At 39.9% G+C, this 21,788-nt stretch overlaps 2 long non-coding RNA genes and 1 pseudogene across 2 annotated transcripts in view; 2 read left to right on the forward strand and 1 right to left on the reverse strand.

The window, feature by feature from the left end:
* LOC103563457 (uncharacterized) overlaps positions 1-17,817 on the reverse strand; it is an 82,971-nt gene extending 65,154 nt beyond the window's left edge. The window contains exons 1-2 of the long non-coding RNA XR_011540353.1: positions 17,431-17,817; positions 348-400 (exon numbers count right to left, since the gene is read on the reverse strand). This is a non-coding gene — a long non-coding RNA (uncharacterized lncRNA). The remainder of the gene's footprint in view (positions 1-347; positions 401-17,430) is intronic.
* On the forward strand, positions 373-19,876 carry LOC139083543 (uncharacterized). Its single transcript, XR_011540354.1, has 2 exons — positions 373-541; positions 17,365-19,876. It is a non-coding gene; the product is annotated as an uncharacterized lncRNA (long non-coding RNA).
* On the forward strand, positions 15,937-16,335 carry LOC103540888 (cytochrome c oxidase subunit 7B, mitochondrial pseudogene; annotated as a pseudogene).
* Positions 19,877-21,788: the final 1,912 nt, after the last annotated feature.

The following is a 21,788-nucleotide window of genomic DNA, read 5'->3' on the forward strand; positions in this document are numbered from 1 at the left end:
TAGGCATTACTCATGGTGCTGGGAATACAAATTTCTCGTGCTCATGGAACTTACATTCTTGTAGATATGCAACTCACAAAAGTGGAGAACACAAATAGCCAATAAAGTACGAAAAGATCTCATTGATTATCAGGGAGATATAAATCAAAGCAGCAATCAGATTCAATTTTAAACTCATCATTGTAGAAAAAATTTTAATGTTGGACAATACCATATTTGGGGGGTATTTTGAAGAAACGGGGAACTCTTATATACTATGAGACAGAGGGGTGATGGGGATTGCAAATTGCTAAAGCAATATTGAAGGACATATTGATAACATACAGTAAATTTGAAGATGTGCTTACCTTATGTCTGCATTTTCATCTTTAGGTATATACTGTTCATCCGACAGAAAGAGCTGCAATGGAATGAGTAGAGTATGACACCACCATATGAAGTAAAAACCACACAAAACAATTTCCTATTTTGCTTAAGGATGCATTTGCATATTGTGAAATTCTACAAATATCTGATGGAATGATAGAACATCAACTTCAAGGTAGGTAATTCTCTGTTCCAGAGTTAAAGGTGGGGAGGCACAGAAACCAGGGCTTTAAATGCATAGGCAATCATTTATCTCTGTAGATAAATAGTGGGTATTCCTGTGCCGGCTGAGCTATTCTTTACATATGTTTGCACGTCTTAAATACTGAAAAAAAAAAAAGAGATTGGGAATACCCCAACTCCTATCAAGATCAGCACTAGGTAATCTCAGAAAGGCATGATTGGAATGTCATTGTAACTAGAAAGCAGAGATCTGATGAATAGTATTTCACTCTCTCTACGGAAGGAATGTTTTTAACAGTCTTGAGCTGATTTGTAGGGCATCTATAAAAGGGAAGCTGAAGAACAAGAAATTCTCATTAAATCTGGAAAGCATGCAGGGGAGAGATTCAATACCTGTTTGACTTGATGGAGAAGCAGATGATGTGCTTTCAGATTCACATCTGGCATGCTTGTTAATAGTGATATTTATCACTGTAAAGTAAGAAATATAAAAGCAGAAATCTCTGCATATAGATCATGTGCATCATAAGGGCTAGGATCATGTCTGTTTTTTCACCTTTGTATCCTCAGCACACAGCACCAAGATTGACATATGAGAACGCTAACTCTTTAATGAAAGAATAGAAAAATGAAACTCTTGAGTTTCTGGTTCCATCAACTTTGGATATATTTACCATTTTAGTTTCCAAACTAGGGACCAGACCTTGGAATGGATGAGCCTGCCAAGATAGCGTGAGGAGCCTGCGGACAGGCCAGCTTGCCCTTGGAGGGTGGCAGAATATGCCACCCTAATATATGCCTGTGGCATAAGTGTTATTTTGCGCTGAAGGTACTCGAAAAACAGCAAATGCAGGAAAAGGCTTTCTTTGAACTTGCCTTATCTGCCTAAAGACAGAGCTTCCAAAAAGAACTCCATCGTCATAGATCCCCTCCGCCTAGTTTCATCAACCGGAGAAGATTGACTATCGCAGGAGTGGAGACAGAAGTCAGTACCACATCCAGACAAACTTTGTTACAGACTATCATATTTCCCATCTTTTCTTCTAAGGGTCTGTTCATCTTCCCTAAAAATCATTTACTCTCCTCTAAGAGGCCCAATCCTCCCTCCCTTTCCCCTGTTAGTAATAGACCGTATATAAGCTCTCAAATCTCACTCTTTATTTCCTGTGATGTCCTGGTGCATGTAATAGTAAAAATGAATAAATCGGTATGCCTTTTCTCCTGTTAAGCTGCCTGTTGGTAGTTTATTTCATAGACCCAGCTATGGAACCTAGAAGGGTAGAGGGAATGTCTTTCCCCTACACCATCTACAGGTTCAATGTCGTTCTTCTCCCTCCTTCTTTTCCTCTCTTCCTCTCCCCTCTTTTCTCCTTTCTTTTTCCCCCACCTCGTATCAGTGCATTCTTGAAACTACAACACTTTTGACTTGTGATTCTGAAAATGCAAGGAGGACAATTTTGAAAGAGGAAGCTGCTGCATCTATTTCCTGAACCTTTCATTGATCTAATTTTGCATATGAAACAGACTTCAGCATTCAGTAGTCAAACCATTTGACTACTTAATCATAAGACCTGCCTAAATGTCCCCAAAATAGTTTGGCTATTAGTGAACCAGCCCTTAGAAAACTATCGACTCTGCACATGTGTTTCTGGTGGAATGCCTATGGAGGGCCACATGGCTAATGAAAAAAGCGTTAGAGACATTCTGGGTTAAGATGGTGGATAGAACACAGCAATCTAATTTTGTTCCCTCCTTAAAACTACAATAGTGGTATTTTCTAAAAACCATGAAAGCACAAAGATGAGGAGGACAACAGCAACAACAAACGTTGGGAAGCTGGAAAACAAACTGATTGCAAACTAACAGAAGAACCGAGAAAGCTGAATTCTATGGCAACAGTGGAGAAAATTGAAAACAGATCCGATTATATTACAGAATCACCCACAGATCTGAATCCTCTCCCCACCTTCTTCCTAACTCCGTGGTACTGGCTGCCTGTTTCTCCCTGACTCCAGTAGAAATTGGAATCTCTGGGGAGGATAAAAATGAACGTCTCTGAACTGGGGGAAAGCAGGCACAGTTGAGGACATTGGTACCATGCAAAAATGGAGGTTTACATACGCATCCTGCTCCACCTCCTGCTCTATTGTGCTCATCAGTTCAGTCCCCAAAGCATGGAAGCCCTGTCTTTACTCTCTAGGCAGGAGATTGGTACACTTTTCTCTGGGAGAGTCTGTGCTGCCCAAGACAGAAGTAGAGAAACTGACATCTGGGATTACCCAACAAATAAATGGCCATACAGTAAACTCAAAATATGCAAGAGCTCTCCATGTACTCAGAACTTCCAATGAGCTCTTTAGTCCTTCACTCTTTTTCTTTTTTTTTTGAGGGAGATTAGCCCTGAGCTAACATCTGCCACTAATTCTCTTCTTTTTGCTGAGGAAGGCTGGCCCTGAGCTAACATCCATGCCCATCTTCCTCTATTTTATATGTGGGGCACCTACCACAGCATGGCTTGCTGAGCAGTGCCATGTCTGCACCCGGGATCCAAACCAGTGAACCCCGGGCCCTTGAAGCAGAATGTGTGAACTTAACCTCTGAGCCACTGAGCCAGCCCCATAGTCCTTCACTCTTAATCATGAGCAGAAAGCCAAAGATTACCAGAACTCTAAGGAGAATCTTTATCATGAGAGATAAAGACCAAACAAGCAGAAAAAGCAGTTTGAAGAAAACGGAATATACAAATTAAAGAAAACTTTACATAATTTCTGCTCAGTCAAAGCTTCCTGGAAGAGACTACCAAAAACATCTGTTAGGATTAAGATAAACACCAAGCTTGGTTTATTAGAAATGTGCCTGGCAAGGGAGATGCTGGCCAAATGAAATCGGTCAAATGGACTCTCAAGAAGCTTTGGCACTTGAGCTTTATAAAGTTTTGTTGGGGAGGAGTTTGTCAAAGGATGGTTTCAGGGCGGAAGTTAGCAAGAGTGGGGGGAGGGTCAGGCAGGAAGCTAGGGCTAGGACAGGAAAGAATTGGTCAGAATATGCAAGTGAGCTGAGTCTTTGACTACTTGATAGGCTAGGTGAGGCTGTTTGTGAAAAGGTCTGTGGTTTTATCTTTCCCGAACACATGGGCCCAAGATGAGCTGTTGCTGAAATAGTTGATCTGTTTTGCAAACTGTGGTTTCTGTGCAGTTTTTCTTTTTTTTGAGTTGTTGTTTCTGTAGTTTTCCATTTCTCCATCCTGAGAGAGGTGAGAGAAGATATTGCATCCTTAAAACAAGAATAGGACATTATTTTTAAAAAGCAAAACTTTCATAAAACAAAAAGGAACTTTTGGAAGTTAAAAATATGATAAGAAATGAAAACTTAAGGAAGAATTGAAAGATAAAATGGAGGAAATCGTGCAGAAAGAACAACAAAAAGGCAAGGAAATATGAAATAGGAGAAAAAAGATAAGAAAATTAAACCAGTCTATGATGTTCCCCAGCCAAATAATGGGATTTCCTGGAGGGAAAAAACAGAGAGGAAGAAATCAACAATGAAATAATTCAAGGAAAATTCCCAGAACTGAAGGACACAAATTTCTGAATTGAAAGATCCCTCCTAACAGATTAAATTTGTTCTACCCCGAAGCATATGATTGTGAAATTTGAAACATTTAGGACAAAAGAGGAGATTCTTGGGCTTCCCAAGAAGGGGATGGGGAGGAATGGGGGACAAAAAGGAGAAATAGGAATTGGAATTGCGTTGGACTTCTCAACAGCAATGTGGTGGAAGGGAGGAAAAAGTTTTCCTCCACCCTCTTAGGGTCTCTGGCTGGGTCTGAAAATTAAACTGACAAACATAGATTAACAGGAGAAAAGTGAATAGAACTTTTACATGTCAGTGGGAGCCTTCATAACAGAATGAAGACCCAAAGAAGCCACCAGAGCAGGAAGCCTTTATGCCTTTTAGACAAAGAAACAAATTGGTAAAGAATTGACAAGACAAAGCGGTTTGGGCTATGGGTAGTAAAAGGTAAAGAAGTAGCAGGATTGTTTATACAGTTTTTGAGGCCCTGAATTCTCAGTCGCTGGTGATACGAATGTCTCTCCTCTTCCTGGTACAGAGAGGATCCCTTAGTAGGGGAGATTTATCTCCTGCTTTTGGGGAAGAAGGACAAGGCGGGGAATGTCGGACGGACCTTCCTGCTTCTGCTGTTTTCTCAAACTCCTTCAGCTTAAGATAGTCAATATGCCAAGGCACCCTATTTTGGGGTAGTGCATCCTGAACCCCATCATTGAGAAGCTAGAAGACAGTTCAGCAACGCTTTAAAAATTCTGAAGAAAATCTATTCCAACAGAGAACTCTGTTCAACCAAATTATCAGACAAGCGCTGGTGGATACAAAGACTTGCAAAGAGTAAAAAAATATTTTCCATTTACTCTTCCTAAAGAAACTGCTGGAGGATATGTGTCACCAAAATGAGAAAACTAAGAAAGAAGAAGGTAACAAATCTAAGAAACGAGAGAGAGGCAAAGGGAATGCCCGAGATGAAAGTGAAAGAAAATCACAGGAGAAAACCAGGTGTCAAGTGTAAAAGGCAACTGGTCCAGATTGGGAGCGATGTAACTCTAGAAACAGACATGTGAGAACGTCATCTCCAGGATACCCACTGCCATGTTTAATCTGAAGTCAGAATCTTCTCTGCACTTGACTTATTTGTGTCACTTGCCCCTTCTCCCTCGCTGCCTGGATCATCTGAGAACCTTCATTTCCCCTCACAGAGGTGTTCTGATTTGATCTACTGCTGAGTCCTAGCTGTAGGCCACTGTTAACTAGAAATAGAAAATACAGAACATTCCACACTCTCTGACCGTATTCCTGCTGGATGTCCATTCCTGGACCTACACTACAAGCCTGTGCATGTTCTTCAAGACTCATGACCCTGTCTTCAAACTGCCTCAGATGAAAGTTCTTATAAACTCTTAGAAGACACTCAGTTCTGCCTTAGGAGCTTTTACCAAGCAGTGGCAATATTGCATTTTTCTTATCCAGATAGTTCTGTTCTTGCTGTACTCACTGTTTCACAATAAAAACGTAACAGTAAAGTCTTCCTTAATGCATGACAAATCGTTCCCCAAAATTGAACTGCATAAGAGTTGGCGTCTTGTTATTGCCAGAACAATGAAATGACCAGGTTCGTCTATATAGTTAGCTTGCTGGGAGTTCTGGGGTGCAGGGAACCAACTGCCAATTACTTTATATCATAATTCTCATTAAAAGGTTTTTTCCCTCTCTATTTTACAACGTACAAACGTAAATTGTAAAAATTATAAAGAAAGGCAAGGGAGTGACTAACATGAAAATCAGGAGGATGGGACCAGGAGAGTATTTCCTTTGGGAGGGAAGGAGCAAGATGCAGGCAAATTACCTGTGTAAAATCAGGACTTTCCTCCTTAATTTGTAATCTGCTTCCTAAAAGACCACCAAAAACCCCAACGATCCAGCAAAGCTAAGTCTATTAGGTTTACTGCAGTAAGGAAAGACACCGCTTTAACAGAGACTTAGTAATGTCTCAAAAGGAAAAAGTCAGGAGACCATATTTATAGGATTTTAGGCCATCACAGGGTGATTCTATGATGGGCCTCAGAAAGCAGAGAGTGAATGGGATTAGACAAAGTGTACCCATAGTAGTTTTAAATTGTTTAGAAGAACCAGATAAGGGTCTTGAGCTAAGTATTGCCCAGTAAGCTTGATGAATAAGCCATTTTAGTTGGTTCAGAGTTTTATTTTCTATGAGTAAGTATTTCTTGGAGAGAGTAGCTTAGTTCTTTTTGCTTGATCCTAGTATTGTTTAGCACAAAAGCAGGAAAGAATGATTCATTCCATAATTATTTAACACAAAGACAGGGAAAGATGTTGGTTTCAGTTTCATATTATTATCTAAGATCTAAATAAGGTAGAGACTGAAGAGTGTTGGGATATCTTTACTGAATTTCTTTTTTTTTTAAAGATTTTATTTTTCCTTTTTCTCCCAAAGCCCCCCAGTACATAGTTGTGTATTTTTAGTTGTGGGTCCTTCTAGTTGTGGCATGTGGGATGCCACCTCAGCATGGCTTGATGAGCAGTGCCATGTCCGGACCCACGATTCGAACTGGCAACACCCTGGGCCGCTGAAGCGGAGCACGAGAACTTAACCACTTGGCCACGGGGCCAGCCCCTTTACTGAATTTCTAATTCCCATTGGCATTATGGGAGGAAACTGTACCCAATCTCAAGTCTGACTCAGAGTTGGAAATATTTACAAATATTTTTCAAATGAGTCCCTGAATACATTAAGATATCTTCTACAACGGCATTGTAGGACTGGAAAAAATTTCCCTCTACTCTTCTAGGTTCTTTAGCTGGTCTAATAATTAAATTGACATAAGACAAATTAACGTGAGAAAAACAAATTTAATTTCTTATGTATGGGACCCCCATAAAAATATGAGACCCAAGGGTAAGTTGGGCAATTGAGGCTTATATGCTATCCTGAGCTAAGGAATGGGAGTAGGGGTCTGGAGTTTCAAAGGGTAAGGAAGACAATTCACAGGAAGATGGGAAGAGAAAATGTTTCATAGACAAATATTTGTCATGCCATGCAGAGACACTGGGACACAAACAGGACTTTGATCAAACAGGCTTTGCTGAGCTCCCCCCAGTTTACCATACCTAGCCCATACTCTTTGTAGTTATCTCTGGTGATAGCTCTCTTCCTGGACCAGGCTCTCTGTCTAAATTCTTTTAGGCAGGGCCTGCCCAGTGGCACAGTGGTTAAGTTCATACGTTTTGCTTAGGTGGCCCAGGGTTCACCGGTTCAGATCCCGGGTGCGGACATAGCACTGCTTGGTAAGCCATGCTGTAGCAGGCATCCCACATATAAAGTGAAAGAAGATGGGCATGGATGTTAGCTCAGGGCCAATCTTCCTCACACACACAGAAAAGATCCTATTGGATCTAAAGAATAAATAAATAAATAAGTTCTTTTAGGCAGTTAAGGGGAAGGTGAAAAGCTCTTCCTGAGTCTTTTGGGCCTTGGTTGTCTTCAGCTCAAAATAATCCACATGCCAAAGTGGCACATTCTGGGATGGCCTGCCCTGGACACCACCAGCATCAATTCCAATTCAAGCAAGCCTCTCCTTGATCTTAATAGTAACCTACAGGGGCCAGCTCAGTGGCACAGCGGTTAAGTTCACATGTTCCACTTCGGTGGTCCAGGGTTGGCTGGTTCGGATCCCAGGTGTGGACACGGCATCACTTGGCAAGCCATGCTGTGGTAGGTGTCCCACCTATAAAGTAGAGGAAGATGGACATGGATGTTAGCTCAGGGCCGGTCTTCCTCATTTCTCAAAAAGAGGAGGATTGGCAGCAGATGTTAGCTCAGGGCTAATCTTCCTCAAATAAATAAATAAATAAATTACCAAAAAAAGGTAACATATAATGATAAATACTTTTTTTTTTGAGGAGGAGGATTAGCCCTGAGATAACTGCTGCCAATCCTCCTCTTTTTGCTGAGGAAGACTGGCCCTGAGCTAACATCCACGCCCATCCTCCTCTACTTTATGTGCAGGACACCTACCACAGCATGGCGTGACAAGCGGTGCCATGTCCACACCCGGGATCCGAGCCAGTGAACCCAGGGCTGAATTGGAATGTGCGAACTTTAATTGCTGTTCCACCGGGTCGGCCCTAACAGTGCATTTCTAATGACTTTTGTCAAACCAGGAAGGTAAATCTAAAAGTTTCAAGTGTCTACTGTACTTTACATAAATACTTTCACAGACAGAATCCTAAAAGAGGAATTTATGGACTAGTAAAGGGAGTTACCCAGTCCTTTTAGATGAAAATTGATCCCGTTAAGCCACTTAAGACACTATCGTTCCCTTTCCTATCTAATTTGAAGTCTTCAAACCTTGGCTGTATTTAAGAGTAGAAGCCTTTTGGGTGGAGCTTGATGAAGAAGTAAGTGAAAGGCAAAAGATAAATGGGACATTTCCCATCTTTGAGGTTATCGTCAATCAGTGGCAGGATGGAAACAAACTTTGTGAAACATAAATTTGCCCAAACTTGGCAATTGTGTGATTCCCGTCAAGAAGATTCACATCATATGAAAAGGGCTTTTGTGCTGTTGTCAAGGCCAGGAGGGTAGAGAATAATTCTTCAAAGTCTAGCCTGGAAATCAAGGCAGAAAGAATGGGTGGCAATTGTTTGCATGAGTTTCTTTTAAAGTATATGGGCTTGCCGTTATTTCACAGGGCTTCTATTGAACAAGGCCTCTGGAGTTAGAATTCAGTTTAAATCCTTGTTCTGCCATTTAATCGCTGCCTGGTCGGGGAACAATTATTTAATCACTCTAAGCCTTAGTTTTTGCATTATATGGGCATAATAAAACTATCTATGCACTGCATCACCGAAAACATTAAATGACTTAAAGAACGTAAGACACTTAGTGCTGTGCTCAATAAATGTTAGTTAGTGGTAGTTTCAATGACTCTCCAGCACTATCCTAAAAATGTCAAAGGTAAAACTCTTTAGAATGGCGTCCAAAGACTTTCTTGATCTGGCCCATGCTCGTCTCCACAGTTTCATTAAACTGCATATAGTTTCTTGCACAAACTATAATGTTCTCTGGGTCTCTGCCTTGTTCATGCCTTCACCTCCTCCACTCCCAGTAGCGTCCTTCTTTTCCAGATTCCCTATCCATTCCTGAAGGCTCAGCCCAGGCGTTACTTCCTCTCCGAAGTCTCCATTAACTGAGTTAAGATGTTCCAGGTACTGTCCTGAGTTCGCCAAGAGTGAGTCCATCTCTTAAAAATGGATCTATCTTAAGTAGGCTATTGGTTTATCTTAAAAAGCTAGAAAGTCAACGTATTAATTTACAATTACATTGAGCTCAGAAGGCTCAGTTCTGTAAGAGGAGCACATTCTTTCCCAGCACTCAAGTTATACAGGAAGCCAATCACAATCAGAGGCTCCATCATTCATTTACAAGGTAAAAGCACAGTGAGAGGAAGGGGAAATACTACACTCAGATACCTTATGATATGAAGGTTGTCTTTGCAGACTGACCTACCTACAAAGCAAAGCACAGTTAGCATAAAGGCAGCTAGGTGATCAAATATTTAATGGTCTCAGGCTGAAATAGAAAAGGTTTGTTAAAGGGAACTGGGTGCTTGAAGTCTGTTTAAAGCATCCTTCTTATTGCAAAAGCACCAAAGAAAACTTGCAAACTTTGTCTTTTGTAATGTTTACCTGGCTGACCTAGTACCTTCTCACTGACCTATTTATGGGTGGGTTAATCTGGTCAGCAAACTTTTTCTTAAAGGGCCAGATAATAAATATTTTCAGCTTTGTGGGCCATACAGTGTCCATTGGAAGTACTCAACCGTAGCCCAAAAGCTACAATTTATACATAGCTGATAATAGGTAATACGTAAGTGAATGAGCATGACTATATTCAAATAAAACCATTTGTGGACACTGAAATTTGAGTTTCATATAATTTTCATAGATCATTAAATATTATTGTTCTTTAGATTTTTTTTTCAGCCATTTAAAAAGGTAAAGCCAGGTTAAGGTAAAAAACTAAAAATAGACTGGATAGTTTACTGACCCCCGATCTAGTCAATAAAAAAGAAACAGACCAGGAGATGTGGCCTAGTATTGTTAAGGAAACAAGGGAGTTGCTGAAGGCAGTTCCCTTAATTATACCTTAAGGAAAATTCCTGGCTAGTCCAGGAAAATGACAGGTTAATTCCACTATAGGGCTGGGTAATCTCATTATAGAGCTAATATATAAATCTAGGGTGCTAATTATCCTGTAGTCTTCCAGGGCAGATTGCTAAAGCTCTCACTGCTTTGGACTTCCCTCATTTTCGTCCCTCTCCTCAGGGTTTCTACAGTGACTGATTCATGCTCCAAGCTTTGACTCTAGCATCCTTCAGAATGCAATATTGATCATTTTCCACTACCTCAACACTGTGCTACTATAATGCTACTCCCCAAATAAGAGTTAGCTCAAGTCAATATTTATTGAATATCTGCTGGGGAAACAAAGAAGAGTAAGACAAAGCCATCCCTGTCATTAAAGAATTCCCAGTCTCAGTGTTACTGTGCAAAAGGCAAAATCTATTTGCTGCAAGACAAAAGCCAATCCATCAAGAGGCAAGATGGTGGTAGAGAAAGGACTTTTATTAAGTGATGAGCTAGCTGATCAGAAAATGGTGGACTAGGGTCTTAAAGAACCATCTTAAGGGGGATACAGAATCCTGAAGCAGTTATATAGGGCTAGTGGGCTGTAGAGGAAGGGGTTGGGAATGTTGACCATCTGGTGCTGTAGACTGGGGACGCCACACCAGACCTTTCAGCTGTCATCCATGACGGATGCCAGGACAGAATCTCTTTCCCAGGGTCATCGCATTCCTAAGGAACTCAAAAGAACAAAGTTATCATCTCACTCCAGCTGGGCGGTATAAAGCTAAGCAGGGGTCCTAAATCAAAATGCACACAGTTTTCTGTATATTTCAGTTATTTATTTTCTAGCCTGTGTGCAAGCCAGAATATGTCCAGCTGAGTTAATTATTTAGGGGTTGTATGTAGTTACAATATGGCTCACTTTCTACAAAATGGCTTCCCTTATATCAAGCTCGTGTCGAGCTGGTATCATCAGCAGAAGGCAGATTTTCTTCATATAAAAGTAAATGATTGCAAATTATCTTCATAAAGAAGCAATTTGGCAGAGCCCTAATCTCCACTAGCCTCTCCAAAATCCACCTCAAGTAAAATAGTCTTTAACATAGACAATCAATGTTAAATGTCAATAGAAACTTCCTTAGAAGATATCTTTATTGATGTACACTGTCTTGTTTATTTTTCTTTATATTATTGCCATTGCATTATATGACCTTTCAAGACAGAAATCAATTAGGTGATTAGCAGAATATTTCACATTCATGCAGAGGGGTTTTAGAATACTAACCTGACACTCATTTCACACTTTCATATTTATAGCTTAGGTCATCACTTGTACCTTATATGAACAATTATTTCACTGGTTCTATCGATAGTCTCTGTTTCATGGTGGATTTCTTTGTATTTTAGCTGTCTTAATTGAAGATCCTAAAGCAGAGTAACCAGGGTCAATTCTATTTTCTTTTTAAGCAACTATTATTGAATTACTATTTTGGAGTGAACTTTTACTAAATTGATTTTGAAATTAGGAGGGTGAAGAAATGTGTTGTGTGGGGTTGTGGGAGAGGGGAGATGGGTCTGTATCAGAGTGGTGCCTTTCAGCTGAATGGTACAGCTGGAGTGTGGGTGAAGGAGGAGGACCATGGATGCCTGGTGATGAGTTTCAGCTTTATGCTGGATAAACACATCAACATCCTATGATTTCCTTTTACATCTATTTTATTTCATTCTACATTCAGAAGCAGTATCAAATGGAAAGTGACACTTGGATGTCTTCTGTTTTCTCACAGAATTTAAATTTACTCCCCAATATCAAGATTGCTCCCATTTCAGAAACCTCACACTTACCATTCCTTCTTTTTGGAAAGTATACTATTTCTTTTAAGAAAAAAACAGTGTCCATCTTTTGCAAATGACATTTCAAAATAAATCCCTTAGGCAATCCAACTGGCCCAAACAGATTTCCACCCTAAAGCTCCCCTAGTGGAATTTCAGTCACCTCTGCCCTTGAGGGTTTGAGGAAGGCTTCCAAGAGATGATAAGCGAGAATGAGTCTTGACGGATAAGGAAAAGTGGGAAGAGTGCTCTGGAAGACTATCAGCTATCTGAGAGGTTGGAGAGCTTATGAAGAGTCTTCCTTGTATATGGTGCTATGGAGCTTCAAATCTCTTTTCCCTATTAGTGATGGAAAAGGTTTAAAGTGAAGTCTGACTGTAAAGGAAAACTCTATTTTCATTTATTTTACACACAATAATTTTTGAGTACTCAGAGCATTCTAGTACTCAGAACACCCCACTTCACAACACTTCTGACACCAGATGTGTGGGTTTTCCACACACCAAGCAATTCTGCGACGCCAGCTGGGTGTCCTACAATTTAACTCAATTCTGACACTATCTATCTGGAGACAGCGTCAGATCCCACAGGTTAAGGGCTCAGTCCCACGAGACTGTCCCCTCACCCCCTCTTCAAACTTCAACAGCAAGTCCAGGTTGTCATCTGTGCTTCTGACCAACCAGCTGTAAACTGGAGTTCCCACTATCCCTTCTGCGGATTTGATCAATTTGCTAGAGCAGTTCACAGAACTCAGGCAAACAGTTGACTTACTGCATTACCAGTTTATTACAAAGAATAGGAAAGGACACCGATGAACAGCCAGAAGAAGAGATACAGAGGGGAAGGTATATGGGGAAGGTAGAAAAGTGTGCAGAGCTTCCAGGCCCTCTCTAGAATGCCACTAACCTAGCACCTCCACGTGTCTGACCTAGAAGCTCTCCAACCGTGTAGTTCGGGCTTCATTATATAGGCACAACTGATTAATTGGTGTTTGATTGAACCTTCGGCCCCTCTCCCCTCCTCAGAGATGGGGGGTGGGGTGGCACTGAAAATTCCAAGCCTCTAATCATGTGGTTGGTTCCTCTGGCAACCTCTTAGGGGCTTTCCAAAAGGTGCCTCATTAACATGAACTCAGGTGCGATTGAAAGGAGATTGTTGTATGAATAACAAAAGACACCCATTTAACCTTCATTGCCCTGGAGCTATTTCAGGAACTGGGAAGACAACCAGGTATAATAAAAGATGCCCCTATGGCTTTTATATTGGAAATTACAAGGATTTTGCCAGAAACAGTGGACAAAGGCAAAATGTATATTTCTTATTATAAATCACAATATCACACACACAATCAGATTTGTTGTTTTGAATCTAAACTAGAAGAATCACCCTGATTATAAGAAGGAGGCTAGATTTAGTGGAGTCAGACAAAGTCAGGGAGGGCTATGGTGATGAAGGGCAAATACTCAGAAAGCCCTTAACTCACTGGTGATGATGAAATATCGTAGTTGGATGATCAGTTTTAACACTTGTTCATTCTTCATAGTTAAAAGTAACAGCTAACTGATGAATATACATCTTAAAGTACATCTTTGATTGCCTGGCACAATGCCTGTTGTCTTGACTCCTGCTTTCATTCTCAGCGGTGAGAGTTGGTTTGCATGATCTTTTGTAAAGTCTCCCTATTGTTTAGGCAACTCTTGCATAGGACACCAATAATTGCTAATGATTTTGCAGTTTAATGTTTCATCCTGACTTTCCCTCTCACTGTCTCCATGACCTTTGTTGACGCAAAACAACCGATGACCATTCTATAGACAAGAGAAATAAGATGAGTTTACTTGAGCCAGAGTGAGAATCATAACCTGGGAAGGATTTAGAAAGCATTCCAGAGAAGCGTGGTTTTCACAGTCTTTTATCTTTTTAGAACAAAGAATATACATTAAACACACCCAGGATACATTTTCATCAAAGTTTCAAAGAGGTATTTAATTGCAAATTAGCAGGTCAACAGGACCCTGATGTCTGGAAAGAGACTAATCCAGGCGGGTACTACCAATAGGGCGTAGGAGGGGAAGCATGCATTCTTATTTTAAGAGAGTGCATTCCTTACTTTAATGGTTATAGCAGATGTATATGTATGTTTCACAGGCCATAAGTCAGGCTTTTTAGATCAAGCCAAATCAGTTTTGAACCTGAATGGTCACCCCATATACCTCAGTATGTGAAAATCTCTTGTCACCTTACCTCCAGTTATAGTTTCACCTGTGAAATATACATGTGGGTCATATCCTCAGTAGAATCTTGTTCTTTTTAGGCTCTATATTGTCAAGACCCCTTCCTCCATTAACCCCTAAGTCGATGTGGGTTTATTTAGGGGGCTTTTTTAAGTTAATATTTTATAACTTTGATTGAAACCCATAGCTAAATTTCAATTTTATATCACCACCCAGTGGAGACTATTAACTTGGAAGAGAACACTAACAGTCAGAGGTTCAAGGAAAGTTGAAGTTTATCTCATCCAGTTACAGCCTGCAGGTTGGGGAAGCACCGATCCAAGGTCTTGAGTGGGTATTTCAAGGGGGAAGGGCAGGGAAAAGATTATATAGGCAGAAACCACAGGATGTTGGCCTCAGTCCAAATTCCATAGTGACCGTTGACAAAAAACAGGGTCTGCAGACATGGTCTGGTGGTCTGACCACTGGCGTCAGTTTATCTTTGCCTTTATCTTAATCAGCATAACAGGAACATTGGTAAAAGGTCAGTTGCAAAACAAAATGTCACAAGTTAGGGATTAATGGTTACATATACCTTGCTCAAACTTCCATTTCTCCTGAGAAACTGACCTAGGGTCAACAGAAAAGAATTTAGGTCTCAGTTAGCAAGAGAGAGTCCATTTTCTTTTATAATATTTAATATTCTCCCCTTTTGATCGATGCCTGCCTATAGGCAGATCAAATGATCAATTATGGGGCTTAATTAGATTAATTGTCCCATTTTGAGGCCAGAGTGGCAGCTAGCCCGCTCCCGTTCCATGATGTCCCACGGTGGGACTTACTCTCTGCCTATGTCAGAGGCATCAGAGCCAATTATGGCAAATCCTCTATACGGTTTCTCAAGGAGGAAGGGATCTCATTATACATCAGTATATATAACATTAGACGCAGCAAATCGTTGCATTAGCATAACTCTAGCAGATGTGGTACATAAGCAATGTGAGATGCACATCATTATTACTTCAATAATAATCCATAATCCCATGCATATAATTATTATTACTATGACAAGCTGACCTCCTGAGGGCAGTAGTGAACCCAAACCAGCAGGTAACCAACTGAACAGCTCAGAAAATGGAAGTTAAACCAATTAAGGGATCAAGGAATGGACTGACCTTGTAAGAATTTGGCTAATTTTAAAATTTTAGAAATTTCTAGTTCTATCTGAGTGGAGGTATCAATCCAAGTACAACAGCAGGTGTTAACCACAATACATACTCCTCCTTGAGCAGCTAGCAAATAACCTAAAGCTATTCTATTATCCATAATGACCTGTGCCTAAGAATCTAAAGATTTTTGTTGGGCATAGGTGGCTCAGGCTATACACTGGGCTATCCTACTCACAGTCCGGGAGAGGTCTCTTGTCATGTATTCATTCCAGGTTGTACTGATCTCCAGCCAGGATCACAATAGTCCTCCTAACCCAGCCCCTTCAATAGGGTTCACTCCTCCCAGGAAATTACACCGTTGAAAGTGACCACAGCTCTTTACAAGGGTACTTGACATGAAGTTGCAACAAACCAGCAGCTGTAGTTGTTGCAGTTCTGACTTCAGCTTTAAGATGTTTTCCCTGGCCAAAAACGCACTAAGTTGTCTCCTAGTTTGAAGCATTCAGGAAACAGTGGCAAGGCAGAGCCACCAGAAGCAGATGCCTGATTTCTATGACAAATATGGTAATGCTGTATTAGCTAGTGGAGCCACTTTTTGTGTTGCTGTATGGGCATACGTAGTAACACAAACTGGAATAGAATGGAGCCTTTCCCCCGTTGGCAGAGTCACCCCAAAGGAATGGAGAGATCAGTAATCATCCCAGCTGGTGTAATATTGAATTGCTTCAAAATCAACTCATAATTGATGCCAAGTGAAAACACTGTGTACCCATTAAAATACGACGTGATTGAAGAACAAAGTGCCTCTTAAACCTTCAAAAAAAAGAAAGAAAGAAAGAAAGTGACCACACCTGTTGTCTTCATAGTTGGCAGGATTGTCGTCAGAAAAATCATCTACAATAGACAGAACCTGTCTTTTCCCCCAAGAACTAGAGGCAAAATAAGGGTCAGATTGTAAAATTACAAATGGTGTGGTTAAATGGACAAAGAAACAGGTGTCTTCTATATGCCAGGAATGTAGGCAGTGGAAACCCCATGCCTGTCCTCTCTGTCCACAAAGATACATCCAGAGGGAGCACATAAAATTCCAGTATCTTCTTTAAGCTTTATAGACGCATTTACCGGTAATGAGGCCATAAGATTTTGAAACTAGGCATCAGAAAGAGGCAAAGTGAGTGTCCCTTCAGGGTAATTACAAATAGAGGTGTGGCTGACCCTTGAGAATATATTTTTTTCTTTGTCTTATCTTTGTACATACTGGAGTGTCGTGATCTTTATTAATTTGGTTGAAACACTTAGATATTAAATATGGGAGGGATATAGGCTAGGAAAAGTAGGTATGGTTTTTACAATATCCTGACCAAGTGGCACCATAACTGAAGCCTTCACAGAGGTAGATGCCAGGCTCATTTTGCTGAGGATGTCAGAAAAGGATCAAATTTAGGGTTAGTCAAGAAAAAACAGGGAGCTGCAGAAGTGAAAGGAACCAACTGAACTAGATAACTGAAAGCTGGTTTGGAACATAACCTTATACCTCGATATAGAGGAAAATTAGTAATGGGAATAACCAAGGGATCATTACACCCAGAAAACAACCCAGAGGGAAGGAAGTAGCAAATGCAACACTCAGTTAAATTTCCAGCCGAATTCAAAGACTGTGAGTATTGTAATATAGCATTGTTTTTCCATGCAAGGTGACAACTGTATAAAGAAAAGAAGATATTTTCATTGTTCCATTTGTGTGCACAAGTAAACCAATTTAGGAATGTCAAAAGAACCCCAATGAGGCCATTGTAATTTTAAATCATCCCAGGTTATCTTGGTCCAAAGATCTAGCCATTTACAGCTAACATTTCCATATTTTTTCTACGTGTATCCAGATGGAGTACCTGAAGGAGGCATTTCTGCCAAAGAAGACCAGAGTAAGGGTTCCCCACGGCACTCACCTAAGAAAGCATCGCTTCATGGTTCTGAAAATTTGTAGGCATCCTTATGACCAAAAACAAAAAGGCACTTTCTCTGGATGAAACAATCTTGAAACTTGACAAAGGCGAGAGGTTCAGGACTGTGGACTCTTTATCTGAAATCTCTCAGAGCCACCTAGAAGACAACTGAGCACAGCAGTCTTGTGCATGTGCCTTATGTTGGTGTTACGCAGCGACAGGAAAAGAGCAGAAGGGTCACAGATCCCACTTCTGACACCAAATATGTTAACTCGGAAGAGAACGCTAACAGTCAGAGGTTCAAGGAAAGTTGAAGTTTATCTGATCCAGTTCCTGTCTGCAGGTTGAGGAAGCACCAATCCAAGAAGGTCTCGAATGGGTGTTCCAAGGGGGAAGGGCAGGGAAAAGATTACACAAGTTGAAACCACAGGATGTTGGCCTCAGTCCAAATTCCATAGTGACTGGTGATGAAAAACAGAGTCTGCAGACATGGTCTGGTGGTTTGACCACTGGCGTCAGTCTGTCTTTGTCTTTATCTTAATCAGCATAACAGGTAAAAATGTCAGTTGCAAAACAAACTGTCACAAGTTAGGGATTAAGGATTACATATACATTGCTCAAGTTTCCATTTCTCCTGAGAAATTGACCTGGGGTCAACACAAAAGAATTTAGGTCTCAGTTAGCAAGAGAGAGTCCATTTTCTTTTATAATATGTGACAAAACAAAAATTTCACAAGATAATTGCAGGATAATCTTGCAATACACTCTGAGATTTCATATTCTATTCTTTTCTCTTATATTCTAGTCCATTCTATTGCACTTCATTGCACTTATGTTAAACACATTTGTATGCTTTTCTCCTGTTAATCTGTCTTTGTCAGTTTAATTTTCAAACCCTCCAGGGACCCTAGAGGGTCAAGGGAAACTTCTTCCTCCACTACACTGATTTATTGTAGATGTTTACTTGTAGATTTTTTGTTTTTTTCCCTAATATAAACTTTTAAGTTTAAGCATTTCTTTCTTTTTTTTGTTTTTTTTGGGGGGAAGATTAGCCCTGAGTTAACATCTGCTGCCAATCCTCCTCTTTTTGCTGAGGAAGACTGGCCCTGAGCTGACATCTGTGCCCATCTTCCTCTACTTTATATGTGGGACACCTGCCACAGCATGGCTTGCCAAGCAGTGCCATGTCCACACCCGGGATCCAAACCAGAGAACCCCAGGCCACCAAAGTGGAACGTGTGAACTTAACTGCTGCACCACCAGGCCAGCCCTGCATTTCTCTCTACTACTTAGCTGCATCACACATTTGCCATTTGTAATATTTTTATAATCATTTGGTTTGATACATTAAAATTTTCATTCTGAATTCTTAATTTATGTCTTTCTTAATCTCTTCTAATGGAGGAGATTTTCTAGTTATCACTTTATGGTCTATTTATAACTTAATAGTATTATAGTCAGAGAATGTCATATGTGTGATTTCAATTTTGTGAACCTTGTTGAGATTTGCCTTGTTGAGATTGCCTTATACATCTTCACTTAATAAAAGTTTCAGGTATGCTTAAACAGAATGTGTTTTTGCAGTTGTAGATAGGGTTCTAGTTTCCATTATGTCAAATTTTGTAAATCATATAGGAAAAACCCCTCTATGTTCTTGCTGAATATTTTCTGTCAATTACTAAAGAGATATGTTAAACTCCTCCACTGTGATTATAGATTTACCTGTTTCTTCTGGTGATTTGGTCAGTCCTTGCTTTGTATATGTTTTTTTCAGGCTATGATTTTATGTACATATAAAAGATTTTCATACTTAGGCCCAAAATAGTGAAATTGCAGAACAATGGGAAAGAGTCTATCATAAAATTGCAGGAGGGAGAAGAGATGTTCTTCAAAGGAGCAGAGTTAGTGGCTCCTGGTTTAGGGACACTGCAATCCACAAGACAATGAAATGTTATCGTCAATGTGCTGAGAGTATGTAACTGACAAGTTGAAATTCTAAGCTAAGTGAAAATATCTTTCAAGAATAAAGGCAAAATAAAATAATTTTCAGACAAATAAAACTGAGTCTCCAAGATAGAAAAATCTTAGCCAGAAGGAAAGTGATCCTAGCTGAAAGGTCTAAGGTAGAAGAAGAACGAAAGAGTAAAAAAGGTCGTAAATGTTTGGATAAATCTAAACAAATATCAACCATAAAACAATGATCATATTTAATGAAGTTTAAAAGAAAAACATCCAAAATAATATTAAAATATATGACAGGTCCATCTTCTGGAGGAGATAAAGATATTGATTAACTTTAGACGTTGTAATTTAAGTAATCACATCACAATTTATAGGGTAACCATCACCCAAAAACAAAAAACAAAAACCACATCCCAAAACCAAGTAGACTGTGTAACCTCCAAACTAGTAGAAAAATAATAAAATTAATCCTAAAGAAGGAAAAAAAGAAGAGGAAGTAAAAGATAGCATAAACCAGGATGGTAGATTTTTATGTAACTAATTTCATTAAATGTAAATGAACTTGATGCCTTAGTAGTTAAAAGAAAAAGATTGGATTTTAAAAATCTTTCCAGGCTGCCTGCAAGACTTTGCTAAGTTTGAAAGTAAATAGTAATGGAAAAGAATGGAACAGAAAGTAAATAGGTGGAAAAGGGATGCTAGGCAAAAAGAAAGCCAGTATAGCTACATTAAAATGAGAAAACAATAGAGTTCAATACAAATAGCATTATTAGAAATATAAGGGTCACTGGTGCTAGCTATAATCGAGGTAAGAACATAAGACTGTTCTTGGCTCACTCATCCTTGTCATTTTATAATTTGATCATCAAAACATGGTGGTATTTCTTATATCTTGCATTATCACAGCAAAGATTTGTTCATCAGCTTCTTTCTCCCTTCTTCTCCTTCAAATTTCTTCTTTTCCCTCTCCCCTCCCTCCTCCTCCTCCTTCCTTCACTTCCCGCCATCCACTTCCTCTCTTCCTCTCCTTCCCCTTCTCTCTGGGGAGGTGGGGGAGGGATAAAAATAAAACTCCTGAGACAGATATTTCAAGGCTTTAAGTTTGTTTATTTCAGTTAACCCTTAACCAGAATTAATCTTTTTTGGGGGAAAAAACCATCTCAATGTTTTAATTTGAATTTCTGTGATTGTTTGTAAGGTTGAACATTTCTTCTTTTTTTTGGCATTTGGATTTCCTTCTTTATGAATTACTGTCTCACATCCTTTGCACATTCATTTAATGGCATCTTTGCATATTTATACCTGGTTCGGTCAAAGGAGGGGACTGCCGCTTAATATCTGTAACTAAAAAGACGAATTTATGACTGATTAAGTAAGGGAGAATATACTGATCAGGCACAGTATCCTTGAGGAAATCAAACTGCTGGTCTTATGGGATGCTTGGGAAGTCTAGTGGTTGTACTGTTCATAGAGACCAAAGTGTGTTACATCAACCTTAGAAATGTGGCTTGTGTTAATTTCAGACATGAGAGTGGCGAGACTTGCTGACTAGCTGATTTTCAGGAACCTTGGGCTGTCTCTGATTAGCCGGCTCTCAAAGCCATTTTCACAAAAGCAAATTGGTTTAAGAGGGTTATTTGTCACCACGGCTATAGAACTGTCAATCTTTCTTCTAGAAGCATAAAGACTTTTCAATACTCAGCTCTTTATTAAAGATATCAGACTTTCATCATGTTAAAATTTTTGTTTTCAGTTTGTCTTTTAATTTGGAGACTCTTCATATGTAAAAATCTTCAGTTTGTTGAATTTTCGTGTCTTCTTTATGCTTTCTATCTTTTCAGTTTAAAATCTTTCAGTACTCAGGGCATATGATCAGAAACTTCCTACTTTTTTTTTTTGGAAAGATTTTATTCTTTTCCTTTTTCTCCCCAAAGCCCCCCAGTACATAGTTGTATATTCTTCGTTGTGGGTCGTTCTAGTTGTGGCATGTGGGACGCTGCCTCAGCGTGGTTTGATGAGCAGTGCCATGTCCGCGCCCAGGATTCGAACCAACGAAACACTGGACCACCTGCAGCAGAGCGCGCAAACTTAACCACTCGGCCACAGGGCCAGCCCCAGAAACTTGCTACTTTTTATCATTAACTGTCATTTTTCAAAGCAACTCTTTATATTGATTTGTAATAGCTTCATGTCTATATATCTTGCTTCCTCTAAAATTCCAAGCTCTGTGAGGTCACGGTTTACTTCAGTTTTTTCCTCCTACAGCACATGCTATGGTGTTAGGTGAGGTATGTGAGGCTGCAGTGTGAAGCCCAGACTGGAACAGGAACAATTAAGACTGAGAGATAATAGACTACCTGGCGGGGTAAGAGTTAGCAAGTGTTGATGTAAACCCAGGA

The sequence above is a fragment of the Equus przewalskii genome, chromosome 5, assembly GCF_037783145.1.
Source record: "Equus przewalskii isolate Varuska chromosome 5, EquPr2, whole genome shotgun sequence".
Taxonomy (NCBI): domain Eukaryota; kingdom Metazoa; phylum Chordata; class Mammalia; order Perissodactyla; family Equidae; genus Equus; species Equus przewalskii.